Here is a 15,304-nt window from a genome sequence, read left to right on the forward strand (position 1 = left end):
TAAAGAATCTTATTATATTTATTTTATTTCGATAAAATTATAATTTTTCTTCGATCGTAACTTTAATACGTTTAATTCGTTTTAAAGTCTTATCGATATTTTAAACATATTCGAGCACGAATCGGCGTATACTAGAAAGTGCTTTTTCGTCGAAATAATCCGTTTATAATCCTTTTATTTTAATATCGTCGATAAATAATATAAAAACTTTAAGTTGCAAAAGCTTTAAAATAAAATTAATTATTCGAACGAATTAAGCGATCGAGTTCGTAGCACTTTGCGAAAAAGTAATGCATCGAAAAAGATTTAACGATGTAAAAAAAGCGGTAAAGTTTTTATTCGATTAATAAAGTGTTTGCTAATTATAGCTCGAATAAAAGTCGATTAAGCTAGCTATTTAACAACTAAAAAACTCTTCGGTAAACTTATTTATAATTAAAAGTAGATTAACGTCTTTTCGTATAATTGCATTAAATAAAATTGCTAAATTAATAAGTTTATATTAACTCGGCTGCTTTTTAATTATTAAGAACTATTAATTCCGGTACGATCTTTCGCAATACTTTAAAACTCTTTTATTAAGCTTATCTTAAAGTATTTTAATAATAATAAGCTATAAAGCTTTCGAACACGAGTAGTTAAAAGCTTGCTATATTATATATAAAATGGTTTTAAGCTTAATCGAAAGTAAAACGTCGTCGTAAAACTTATCGTACTTTTATTAAGCGAATGCGATTAAGTTTTCTTTACTTAATATTATCTTTTTAAACAAATCTTTTTTTTTAAGCCGTAAAATATTATCGATATTTAAGTTCGTTATACGTTCGAATATAATTCGAAAGCTTTTTAATATATCGGCAATGCGCGGAAAAAAGTATTGCTTATATTCTTTTACTTGCTTTTATAAAGTATCTTTTGCTTTTAATAGCTTATATTAATCAACTTTACTATTTAATGCTGCTTTTACGCCGTTTGCTTTGTTAATTAACTTAATCTTTTTATTTTTAGTTTTATATATATTAAATATTTCAATCGAGTTTAAAAAGATTTTTTTTCGAGTTTAATAAAATATCGAATTCTAATAATCGATATAATCGTAATAGCAAGTTATAAAGTTATCGATACTAACGATATTTATTTAATAAGTTATTAAAAAATCGCATTTCGTAAAAGTAAGAATATCGATAAACTGCTTTTAAATAATAAAATCGTCTTTCTTTCGATGCTATAACGTTTCGCTTTCGAAACTAAACGAAAAGCAAAAAGCTTTTAATATATCGACTTCGACGTTTTTAACGAAGCCGGTTATTAGTTTTCCGAATCGCTATCGTTATTACTTAAAAACTTATCGTAATAAATAAAGTTTATATTTTGCTTTTTTAAGCAATCGACGGCTTCGTCGTATTGATTCGTTTTATCGCTTACTTTAGCTTAAGTAACTTAGCTTATAAACGGATTAATAATTATAATAATAATAAAGCTACTTTTATAATTCGAAAAATATCGAAAACCGATTTTTATTTTACGTATAAAAAAATAATCGAGTATAAGTCGAAACTTTAACGAATTTATAACGTAGAATCGAGTTCGGATCGTAGCACTTTCGATATTAATAAATATATTATTAACGTATTTGATAAAGCGCGATAAAAAACCGATATTATTCGAAAGCTTATTTTTTAATCGTAAGTTATAAGAATTTCGAATTTAATCGCGGCGTTATAAGTAGTAACATTAATTTTCGCATTTATATTAAGTGTAACTCGCGTATTAATAATTAAAAACTATTCGATTATATTAACGATAATTTTAAAAGTTAGCGAATAATAATAAAAATATTTAAAGAATAATTAATTAAACGTTAAAGCAAAGCTGATTTTCGTTAAAAAAGGTTTCGAATCATTTTCGATTATAATTCGCAAAGTACGTCGATCTTTACAAGCAAATTAATCGAGAAAAAAGTATTAAAATTAAAAAATATTATAAAATATAATTATAAAAAGAATCGAAATAAAGCCGATAATAAAAACAAAGCAAAACCGTTTTTAAATCGAAAGCGCTTTGAGTATTAAAAGCGCGAAGCGTCGGCGGTGCTTAATTTAATTGCTACGTATATTTTTTTGTAATTAAAGCTTAATTATTTAAAGAAACTCGAATAAGCGTTTAAGCTAAGACCGTTAAATAATAGCATCTCGATATAAGATCCGTTTTAATCGAGCAAAAACTTATATAAAGTTTGCTTTACCGGTGATTCGGTTATAAATCGAAGTAATAAAAGAAAAAAGAAAAAGTAAATTTTTGCGATAAAGCGTTTTATTAATATAACGATTCGTAATTTTATAAAATAAATCGTTATTAAATAAAAAGATATTACTTTTTTTTTAAATAAGTCGCTAAAGCTTCGAAGCAAGTCCGTTTTTTACCGTATTATCCGTCGCTTTCGATATAAGCTTACTATTTATAATTAAGCAATTTTTCGAAGCTTTCGTAACGTTAATCGTAGCTTAAAAGTAATTAATAGCGCTTTCGCTAATAAAGGTTTATTAAATTATCTTATCGATTATACTTTCGGAAAAAGATCGTTTAAAAGTAAAAAAAGCAACGAAAAACGCAATAGTTTTATTAAAAGTTAAGTTTTTAAGTAAATCGCGCTTTTTTAAAAGCTTAATACGAGTCGCTTCGTAATTTATTTTTAAAAAAAAGATCACTTTACTAAGTCTTTCGTATAATTTAATAGTTTTAAAAGGCTTAGCTTTAAGCTTAAGTGCAACTTTAAAAGCTTTTAATAGCGTAACGAGCAGATTTCGTAAGTCTTTCGGTCGTAAAGCGTTTCGGTTTAAAATCGCGATATAAGCGAGCTCGAGTTTATTTATTTTTATTAGCTTAACGAAGATAACTTTAGTCTTTAAGCTAGCTATAAGTAGATTAGATTTTTGCTTTTATCGAAAAAGCGTTTTTTAGCGGATATAGCGTAACTCGAAAAGCCGCGTTGCGCGCTCGGATCTTTACTAATGCAATAATAACTTTCGTATTAAATACGCGAATATATAAATCCGCCGATATAATACATCGTTAACGAATTATATCCGAAGTATTAAAGTCTTTAATACGAAAAGCCTTTGCATTGCCGCCGTTAGCTGCTCGAATAAGCGCTTTAGCGCGTTTTCGTGCAGCTTTTTTAATAGATTTTCGTTATGCTTTTGAAGCTTTATAACGTCGCTTTAAATTAAGATCATTTATCGTTTTACGAACCTTTTTTAAAACTTGCTTGTATTTAAAAGTATCGTTTCGAAACTAAAACGAAATCGATAATATTTCTTTTTAATATAATCCGATATATATTAAGTCCGCTTTATTAAAATAAAAAGCTAATTCGTATTAAAGCATAAACAAATAGCATTGATTTTGATATTTATAAGGCTTTTATTAATAGCTAAGTAAATTAATAATCTATTAGCATTAATAGAAAATGCACGTAAAGTCGTTTAACGACCGTTTCCTTTTCGATATAACGTAATTTCGGCTCGAATAAGTATCGATCGCATTAATCTCGTAAACTCGATGCAAAGCGATCTTTTAAGTTTTTTTATATTAAGCTACTTTTAATAAGTTTATATAAGCTTTTTTCTATATAAGTGCGAAGCTATCGGTAAGTCTTAAATAAATATTAACTTTCGCTAGCTGTTTCGTAAGAGCTTCGATCTTTAAATTAAGATCGACGAATAAGATAATCGAATTTATAGCGATAATGCTTACGCGATAAAAAGAAAAAGCATAAGTATTATTAAATTAAGTATTATAAAAGAATAAAATGTATAAGTTTCGCTTGCTTTTAAAAATAATAAACGGTATTTAAAGACGAGAGTTTTCGTTTTAATAAAGATTATAACGAGAAAAAGCTTTAAAGATCTTAGCGTAGCCGTATTTTTTAATTCGTTCCGTAATAATTTGTTTTTGCTTGATTAAGTCGCTTATTATAATATATATTATATTATAAAACTGCAAATAATCTTTTTTAAGTTTGATATTCTTTTAAATTCGATTTTATATCGATAATAATAAGCAATTAAAAAACTTTTACTTTATTTGCTTATTAATAATATCTTTATTAGCTAAGCAAGCAAAGCTCGTAAAGTTGAACTATCGAGTGAATTATAAAAGCTCCGCTTTAAAAGCTTTTTTCTTTGCTATTTACTTATTGCTTAAGTCGTTTAAAAAGTTAATATTATTTTTTTACTTAGCTAAGTCGAATGCTTTGTATTTTTCTTTAACTACCGATTTAAAGTCGTTCCAAGTTACTTTCGGATCCGAAAAGCTTTCGAAGCTTTTAATATTGCAACGTATATTATAATCGAAAAAGCTAGAAATATTATATTTAATAAAGCATTGCTTTTTTTTTTGAATCGCTAACGATATCGTAATCTTTAAACGCTCGTTCGAGCTAGCGAATATAATCCGTAATATTAGCTCTATCGAAAGCAAGTATTTTAAAAGCTTTAAGTTTAAAAAGAGGTCTACGGATACTTACGTAATTTACAGCATTTACGAAAGATAAAAAAGCTTAAATCTTTTTCACTTCGTCTTCGATTAATTTGCGAATAGCATTTTCGTTAAGTCCGAAATCTTTTTAAATCGAAGAAGTTATAGCTTTTTTTGATTTCCGAAAGCTTTAACGTAAGCCCGCTAAATTAAATTAATAAATATCGATTAAAGTATAAAAGTATTTCGAAACGAATGCGAAAAAAGAACGAAAATAATATAAATAACATAAGTACAATTTATAATAAATGTTAAATATATAAAGAAATATTATAAAGATATAAAATCTTGATGCGTCGAAAGTGATTTATTAAAAAGTCGAGTATCGATCGCATCGAGCTAGATAATCGAAACTAAATCGATATAATAAATAATATTAATAATACGTTTAACTTTATAACGCAAGATTCGTAATAAGCGGAAAAGTAATTGCTAAAATTAAGTATATCGAAATAAAAACGAAGTCGAATAATAGCCGAGCTTTTGTGCAAGCATATAGCTTGCTTTTAATATAATGCGATATCGAAACGGTTTCGAATTGCATAACATTTATTTTTGCTCGTCGTATCTTTTATTTGTTAAAGCGAAAGATATTTAAAAGCAATTCGAAGTCTTTATACGTAATCTTCGTTGCAAAGTAAGTATTAAATTTTTTAACTTTTTAAACTTAACGTAATATTTCCGATACTTAATTATTGCTTATCTTTTTAAAGAAAAAAGAGTAGTAAACTCGTATTAAAAGCGATATTAAATCGAAAAAGTAAAGTATATTAAACGAATAGTACTTTAAGCGTATCGCTATGCAAAGTGGTTTAAATAAATAATATTTTATAAATACCGAATTAAATTCTAGCTAGCTTAATCTTCGAATTAAAGTAACGACTTTTTAAATAATACTTATCAAGTATATCGAATAGTATGCTCGACGGATATAAATCGAAGAAAGATCGCTTTTAAAGCAATAGCTTCGAAGCTTATATATAAAAGCACTTGATTATTAGCTTAGCGTATATCGAATACTTTTCGAAAAAGCACCGCAAAAGCATATAGTTAATAGCTTAGCGTGTAACGTAAACTTCGAATATATAGCTTTTCGTAAAGAAAGCAAGTTTAAAAAGGGTATGAAGACTAACTTTTAATTCGATTCTTTAAATAAATTATTAAATATATACCAGGGCAAAGGACCAAGTTCTTTGTAATTGTCACCAACGGGCTAATTACTCGATTATAAAAATCTTTATATATTTAAGTAAATTATAAAATAAATAATAATAGAAACTAAATAAATATAAAGGTAGTTAATATAAGAAATAATTTATTTAATAATTTATTATAAAGAAGAAACCTTTTTAAAAAAAAATTACCGGGAAGACCTTATACCCTTTTTCAAATTACTTATATTTGATAATTTAATATAAAGGGGAGATCCCCTTAAACCCTTCTTTTTATTAAGGAAATCTTATACCCTTTTGCGAATTACTTATATTTAATAATTTATTATAAAGAGGAGACCCCCTTAAACCCCCCTTTTTACTAAGGAAATATTATACCCTTTTGCGAATTACTTATATTTAATAATTTATTATAAAGGGGAGACCCCCTTAAACCCTTATTTTACTAAGGAAATCTTATACCCTTTTGCGAATTGCTTATATTTAATAATTTACTATAAGTTAAAGGGAGACCTTTTTAAACCTCTTTTTTTAATAAAGAAATCTTAAAGCTTTTTGCGAATCACTTATATTTAAAGCAACGACGTGCTTTACGTATAGCAGCCTTACGTAAGTTACGAATAACAGCCTTACGTACCTTAAAGGCAAGTAAAGGGTTATTTAAACCGTTAGCTGACAATCCGATAACGGTCTCTTTAAAAGACGATTCCAAGAGATTAGCATAGCTAATGGATCACTTTAAGCCGATACTTAAAATTAAATAGAATCTGAAAACAAACGATTTAAATTATTTAAATCGTAGCTAAAATAAAACTATTTCAATCGATTGAATCGTTTTTTATAAAAGCTCGTCTTTTCGTGAAAAGATTATTACTAAAATAAAACGGTTTTAATCGATTAAATAATCGTTTATAAAAGTCGGTCTTTTTATAAAAAGACCGTTTTAAGACCGTCTTGTGGCCGTCCTAAGGCCGTCCTAAGGCCGTCCCCGAACTTAAACCCGTCTCGGAAAGCGTTAATTAATAAGCAAATAATTTTTTTTTTTTTTTAATTACTTAGCAGTCTACCTTCTGCTAAATATACTACCCCTTTATCACCAACCCCTCCCCCCTTATAATACCCTAAGTGCTTTGACGGCGCGTCTACGCGGGTGAACTTTTATTAAATCGATCGATTCCGATTATTAAAAATTTAAAGCGTTGATATATAAGCCGTAGTAGCGATACCGAGAAATATCTTAGCATCGAATTTATTAAATTATTATTAAAACGATTCCATTTAAGAAGTAATTTTTATTTACAACTATACCTTTTTTAAAATAAACATCGAATTATTTCAATTTTTTAAAACGAGCTTTTTAATAAGCCTGCTTTAAAAATATGGACGGGGACGGCTATAAGACGGCTATAAGACGGTCTCAAGCTCGGGGACGATCAAAAAGGTGAACTATTTTTGATTTGTAACTAGTACTGATTTTAAACGGTCTAATAATCGTCTTTTATAAAAGAGGGTCAAAGGACCGCTCAAATAACCCCTTACCTGCCTTTAAGGTAGGTTACGTGTAGCAGCTTTACGTAGGTTACGGGTGGCAGCTTTACGTAGGTTACGGGTAGCAAGCAGCCTTACGTAGATTACGAGTAGCAGCCTAGCTGCCTTACGTATTACGTAAGGCAGCGACGTGCGTTACGTGTAGCAGCGACGTGCGTTTTATAAGGCAGCGACGTGCGTTACGTGTAGCAGCTTTACGTGCGTTACATATAGCAGAATTAATAGCGGTGGCTAAATTAAGCTTAGCTGTTGTATATGAATTAAACGGGCCGATTCGTTCCGAAAAAAGTTCAATAGATTAACATAGAATAAAAGTTTTGACACGCTTAGAAATCTTGCTAGATCCGTATAGAATAGTCTTACGTGATTAGATGACTAACCACTATCACAACTACTGGAATTTATCTTAGGTCACCGTAGGTGACAATAAAAGAAAAGAGCTCCGATATATACTTAACGTCAAATCAAAAGATATATATAAATATAGCTATAATAAAATCGTAAGTGAATAAAAAAAGAAAAGAAGGACGATCGAAAGACATTCGAATGTGTGCTGTAAGTACGTGTATTATATTATGTAATAATATAGTGGTAGTTCAAAGAAGAACTAACTACTCGTCTATATAAGAGCTTGCACGTGACTTAACCACGTACTTAGCAAGGCTAGAGCATGCAGCGCACCTACGTAATAAAGGTGCTTAGCATCAGTATTATATACATAGACAAAACAAATACAAAGCTCTAACTCCACCACAATATACGGCTTAATAAGCTCTTAACTACTCGTGTCCGAAAGCTTTATAACTTATTATTATTAAAATGCTTTAAGACAAGCTTAATAAAAGAGTTTTAAAGTATTGCGAAAGACCGTACCGGAATTAATAGTTCTTAATAGCTAAAAAGCAGCCGGGCTAATATAAACTTATTAACTTAGCAATTCTATTTAATGCAATTACACGAAAGGACGCTAATCTACTTTTAATTATAAATAAGTTTGCTAAAGAGTTTTTTAATTGTTAAATAGCTAGCTTAGTCGACCTTTATTCGAGCTATAATTAATAAACACTTTATTAATCGAATAAAAACTTTACCGCTTTTTTTATACCGCTAAATCTTTTTCGATATATTATTCTTTCGTAAAGTATTATAAATTCGATAGCTTAATTCGTTCGAATAATTAATCTTATTTTTAAGCTTTTGCAATTTAAAAAACGAACGCTAGCTTAAAAAAATAAAGAAAATATATCGGTTAACGCGAAACTACTTTTAATAAAGTGCAACCGGCTCGATATGAGTTTAAAGCTTAAACGGAAGTAAAACGAAATTACGACGTTATTAAACGAAAGTATTGCGAAATGCTTAAAATCTTTAAGAAACTTAAATTATAAATTATTAAAATGCATTTTATTTTCGAAATTAACGTTAAAGTGTTCGTTGCTTAGCTTCGTCGAAAAGCTATTAATATACTTTCGACTTTAATTACGCGCTAGCTAGCTTAAATTAATCTTTTCGATTTTAAAGTTTAATATATCTTCGATAAAGATTATACCGCTATCGATATATTATCGAAACGGCTACGGCATTTTAATAATTTAAGCGACGAAAACGAGAATAAGTTCGATAATAATTTGCTAATCGATTTAAAACTTATTAAAGCTCGAGACAATTTTAAAAAACTTTCGACGGATTCGATTATAAATATTCGTTAATTTATTTTTAAAGATATATTTTAACGCTTGAAAAAAGCGGAAAATGCAAACTTAAACGAATCTAACGACGATTACGATTACGAAAGCTTTTTAAATTTAATCGAATACTTTTCGAAATCAATTCGAATAATTACTTTTTTAACGACCTTGCGAAGACTTAAAGACTTAAGCAAAATAGAATGCCGTAAGTTTAAAAAAAAAGCTATTAAATACGAAGTGAACGATAAAAAGCTTTAAAGACTTTTAACGAAAAGCTTTTTTTTCCGATTAATAATCGATAAACTTTCGATTAAAACGAATATTATTATAGCTTATTACGATAAAAGTAATTATAAAAGCCGTAAATCAACTTATTATTATATTTCTTAGCGCTATTTTTAAAATAAATATTATACGAATATTAAACGATTTATTAAGATTTATAAAAAATATTAATATCGAGCAGCTAATAAGCTTAAAGAATTATTATATTTTACTCGATCTAATAGCTTAATAAAACGCTAAGCTATCGATATTATTTATTTATTTGCACGCAATAGCAAAAGCTATTTAATTATTGCTAAAGATAATATAAATAAATAAATCGAAGCGAAGATGATTCGGACTCGAGACTCGCTTTCGATAGCTAAGTTTATTTAAAAAGATATTATTTACCGCTATAAGATTTTCTTTTAATTAATAATCGACGGAAGCTCGGAGTTTAAAAAAAAGATAATCGACTTGCTTAATGATTAAAAAATCAATCGAATCGTAGTTTTAATATATTACTTTTAAGCGAATAAAATAATAAAACGCAATTACGGATTAATTAAAAACGCATTAAGTAAGCTTAAAAGCACCGATTAAATTACGCAATTGCTAGCCGTTTTATTCGCCGATCGCACTTTAATATATACTTTTATCGGATTCATTTTTTTTTATATAATATATAGCAAAAAAGCAATGCTTTCGATTAAGACTTAAATTCAGTTTTAAGCTACGTTATTTTAAAAGCTGTTATGCGGAACAGGCATAGTTCCACCCAAGCTATATGTGACATGTCATGTAACCTCGCCTAATAGCGCCCTTAGCATACTAGAGCTCTTAAGAATATGTATATAGATCTTGACGAGCTTCTTAAATAAAATATATTAAGCTTCATTTAATCTACAGAATCTCTTCTTGATCTTAATGCTAGTAAGCATTATAATTAAAAGCTATATTCGTATTTACGAGCTATTTAATTAGTCTTTAATAACCTCCGAATTAATCGAAAGCGAATTCTGCAAGTCACTTTAACGCTACCTCGCTATAATTTTTATTTTGCAATCTGTCCTTTTCAATTATATTTATTCTTTATAACTAATACCTACTACCCTTAAGAACTCTAACCAATTTTCAAAAGCTCTAGTTATAAAATCAATTGCTACAATAATAAACGACAAAGTAAAAGAGGTTCTTTTGATTAATAAAACGAACCTTATAAGTCGTAGCGACTTTTTAAAATAGATTACGAATTACAAATACTTTATTAAGCGCTTTAATATAAAACAATACGCAGCTTTTCGTATTAGCGTAAAAGAATCTGCTCTTTTTATCGAGCAGATCAAATTAAAAACGAAGTCTGTTATAAAAATAATAACGAAGTTTAATAACGAATAATTTTAAAACTAAAACCGCTAACGAAAGGCTTAAGATAAATAGCACTTAAAAGCTTTTGCAAACGATCTTAATAAACTTGCACGACTACGCGAAGCTGAGTTCGAAAACGTTCGAAAAGCGTATAACGATAATATAAAAGAATACAACTTCGTTATAACTAATTAAAAGATTTTAAGTAATAAAAGCAATTAAATTATAGACTAGATTAAATAGACGGTTAAGAGCTTTATTCTTAAAAAAGCGATTTTGGCGGCTATAAAAGCGGATAATACCTTTATTTAATTCTTAATAGAAAAGCTTTCAAAAATATACCGTTTATTTAACTCGAGCTTTAAGCTATCGATAGCACGAGACTATAACAAATCCTTACAAGTAGCTAAACAAAAGAGCGTCTCTTTAGCGGTCTAGATTAAAGAATACCGAGCTATTTATAAGTTAGCGAAGATAAACGAGCTTTACGAAACGACGAGCATACTCGCGATAAAAGCATTTTTAAAAGCTATAAGCGAAAAATGATTATCAATTTAAGCGTCGTTAAAGCTCGCAAAAGTTATTCGAAACGACGAGCTATTATTGTTTTAAAAGCGAACCTTTTACGATTACTTTAATTAATACGAAAGTCAAGTTAACGAAAAGACTAGCAATCCGAACTTTAATCTTTTTAATATATTCGCTATTTTCGAAGATCAAACGATTCGCAGCACTTTCGAAAATAATAAAGCTAACGATACTGCTTTTAAGCAGTCCGGTAAACGCTTCGATAGCTTTAAAAGACTTGCTAAAAGTTTTAAGTGCTCGTGCTTTAAAAAGAGAATATATTATTAAAATGCAATCAAGTGCAAGGTCTTTCGCTATTGCTTTAACGGTCTTAACGAAAGTAGATTTTTAAAACCGAATCGAAATAATATCGTCGTTATAAAAAAAAAGCGTTAAAAGCTTAAATTTAAAGCGCTTCGAAAAAAGATTACGAAAAAAGGTTAAGCATAAATTTAAGTCGATAAGATCGTTTTAAAAGGCAAAGAAAAGCAATCGAATAATAGCGATAAATTAAAATACTTTAAAAAAATATTAATAGCTATTATCGATCTTAAGCTCTTTAGCACGCTCGATAATCTTATTCTTAACGATCTTTATAGCACGGCTAATAATAAGCACTAGCTATCTAATAGCATTCTTTTTAATAATTGCGGCGCTATTTACTTTATTAACGATAAGAATCTCTTAATGCTAAGGTTAATTCATCGCTCCCGCTTAACCGACTTTATTAAAGCTAAAACGAATAATCTCTTAGTCGTCGAGCGAAGGACTAAAGTTTTTAAAGAAGCTTTAAACGGATTAAATAAAGCTAAGACGAAGGATTTAAAGTTAAATAACGTCGCTATTATTAAAAGGTTTAATATTAATATTATCTCGAAAGCTTTTTAAAGCAAGGTTAACGTATAATACTCGAGATATAACGCAATTCTCCGTTGTAAAGAAGTTAAAAAAAACGTCGTATTAAAAAAGTTAAAAAAGAAGTTTAACTTTACGTTTTTTAAATACAAGCTATTTAATTATTCTTTACTTTAATTAATTCGTAGCTCTCTTTGCTTAATAATGTTTTTTACAATTTAAAAGCGCTTGCAAACAGGCTATAAATTTTAAAAAAGCAATATGTTCCGAGCTTTAAAAAAAGATTTATCGATATTTTAGCATTTACGAATAAATCATTTAAGTAAAAAAGCGCTCGAAGCGCTAGCTTATAACGTTAAGAAAATGAAATTTAAAAGAATTATTAAGATTAAATATAAAGCATATACTATTATATACGCTTAATAAATCATATCTCGCCGTACGTTAAATAATAAAGCAGCTAAGCTATTTTATAAAATCGCTTAAGATCTATTCGACTTCCTTAACGGTTTTAACGAAAGCAAATGATTATTAATAATTAAAGATAAATATAATAAAAAGTTATTCGGCTTTATATTAAAAGACAAGTTGCAATTAACGGTTATAAAAGTATTAAAAGAATTTAAAACATAAACGAAACGCAAATACGGTCTTTTAATAGCTATTATGCGCTATAATAACGATTCTTTGATAATCGCAATTAACGTTATCGGCTTTATCGAATATTAAAAATAAGCGAAAAAGGTTAAGATCGAGTTAAAGCTTTTATTATTTTTTAATTACGAACTTAATAAAAAAGCTAAAAGGGCTAAAAAAGAAGTAATAAAACGGTCTATTAAAATAAGAGTAAGAGCAAAGCTCTTAAAGAAGCTTTGGCTTAAGATTATACTAGCCGCTATTTACTTTTATAATATAATACCGAAAGCGAAGAGCTTTATAAAGAGTCCGAATAAAGTGCTATAGCTTTAATTCAAGTAATATTTTAAGTAATACGATCCGGCGATTTTTATACGGATCGATACCGACTTAAGACTAAATTATAACGGTTTAGTTGCATATAGCGCTCGTGCGTATTTAATAATTAAAAATCGAAAAGCTTTTCGCAATAAAAAAGCTTTTAAAATTAAATCGAAAAGATATATAAACTACTTGGTTAGATATATAGCTTTTAATATATATAAAGTTTATATTTTTATGCTTTATAAAGTGATTGTTATACGCAACGTAACGTTCGATAAAACTCGATTTTATTTTAAAAACGAAAAAAAATCGGTCGGCTAATCGATTAGCGAAATCAAAAGCATCGTTATTAAATTAAAAAATATTAAAGACTTTAATTAAATAAAGGACGCTTTATTTAATATAAAAAACGTTGCAAAAGATCGCTTAAAAGAGACGAATGCAATTAATATAAAAAGTAAATAGCCGTCAGACTTTATAAAAGTTAAATTAAAAAGATCTAATTAAAGCTTAAAAAATGCGATTTTATTTAATCCGAGCGATGCATAAACGTTAAAAGCTTTAACTTTAATTAAAGACTTTATAAATACGTTTATATTAAAAGCAATTGCTTTACGAAACGATTTAATAGACTTTAACGATTCGAATTATATCGTTAAACGTTTCGCTCGCTTTTTAACTAAAAGCAAAAGCGAAAGTGCTTTAAGATTGCTAAAAGCAAAAAGGAGTATCGTAAGCAAGCAAAAACTTAGCTTTAATAAAAAAGCGCGCAAATCATACTTTTAAGTTATTATTTAAAGCCGAAGCTCGGAAAGCTAAGCTATAAGCCGACTAACGGAAGCTTTTACGTTAATAACCGGCGGAGATTTAAATCGAATAATTAAAAAAAAGCCTTTAGACCCTTTTAAAGCGAGTATTAATAATAAGAAATTAAATTATAAATACTTTAAATAAAATTCCGACTTTAATAAAAAGTACTTACTTATTAATAGCCGTACTAGAAAACGCGCGAAGATATACGCAAGTGTTAATAAGCTTCTTTTAAACAACTCTCGCGCCGATTCGAACTGCTATTCGCGCGTTTTAGATTTTGTATCGACTTTTTAAGCTAATAGCGAACCCGTGCGCGAAGATAGTAAAGATTACGAAATATTACACGCTATTATAATAGCTGCTACTTCGTTTAAGCTATTATTAAAATAGCTTAACTCGCAAAAACGAAAACATTTAAAACCTTTTACTTATTAAAAAGAGTTATAACGGCACTTATACGATAAAGAGTTTATAAACGAAGCTTTTATAAAGTTAAATAATCTAAAGAAAAAGAATTGTTAAAAAATGATTTTCGAAAGCGGAGCTAAATTAAAACTTATACCTTTTAAATAAGTATTTATATATAAAACTAGCTCGTCCGAAGAAATCGTAAAGTTTAAATCGAAGATTATTATTAAAGGTGACTTTTAAAACGAATTTATTATTTATTCAATTTACGCTATTACGCTAGCAGCTAGATCTTTTAAGATTATAATAGCTATAGCAGTTAAATTTAATTTAAAAGTAAAACAATTCGACGTCGTTAACGCTTTTATCAACGCTATAAAATATACGGACAGCGTTTTAATTACGTATTATCTTTTTAACGGTTTTAAGCAAAAAGGTATACTCGTGAAAGTCGATAAAGCCTTATATAAACTTAAAAACTCGCCAGCTTTATAATATTTCGACTTTATAAGCATATTCGATAAATTAAAGCTTATACTACTCGATAAAGAACCGTGTATTTTTACGAATCTAAACAAAACGATCTTTATAGCGTTTTATATAAACGATATTCAAGTTATATACTATCACTTTAATCTCTTAAAGCGCAAAAGATTATTAACGGTTTTAATAAAGCGTATAAAATCGAAGCGATGAAAAATATTAAATGATTTCTTAATATAAAAGTCGTCCGCGACCGTTAGCGAAAAACGCTAACGCTTATGTACGACGTTTATATTGAAAAAATAGCTAAGAAATTCGAACTTACGAACGGACGCTACTTAGCAATTCTATTACCGTTCTATAACTTAATCAAAAATAAAAAAATACCTTCGCGAAAGCAAATAAAAGAGTATTAAAAGAAAATTGAATCCGTGCTATATATAGCGATCATACTACGCTTAAATATAGCTGTCGGTATCTCTATATCGACCTTAGCTAGTAATAGTAGTAGTAGTAGTAGTTAGGGAACTCACCCGTGAACTATGGTTCACGGGCCACTTGGCATGCCTCGCTTAGCATGTCAGCAATCAAAGGACCCTCAACTTGACTAATAAAACTATTAGCTAGCTAGTACACGTG

This window comes from Drepanopeziza brunnea, assembly GCF_022702325.1.
Source record: "Drepanopeziza brunnea f. sp. 'multigermtubi' strain 214-2 chromosome Unknown ctg1, whole genome shotgun sequence".
In the NCBI taxonomy this organism is placed as follows: Eukaryota; Fungi; Ascomycota; class Leotiomycetes; order Helotiales; family Drepanopezizaceae; genus Drepanopeziza; species Drepanopeziza brunnea.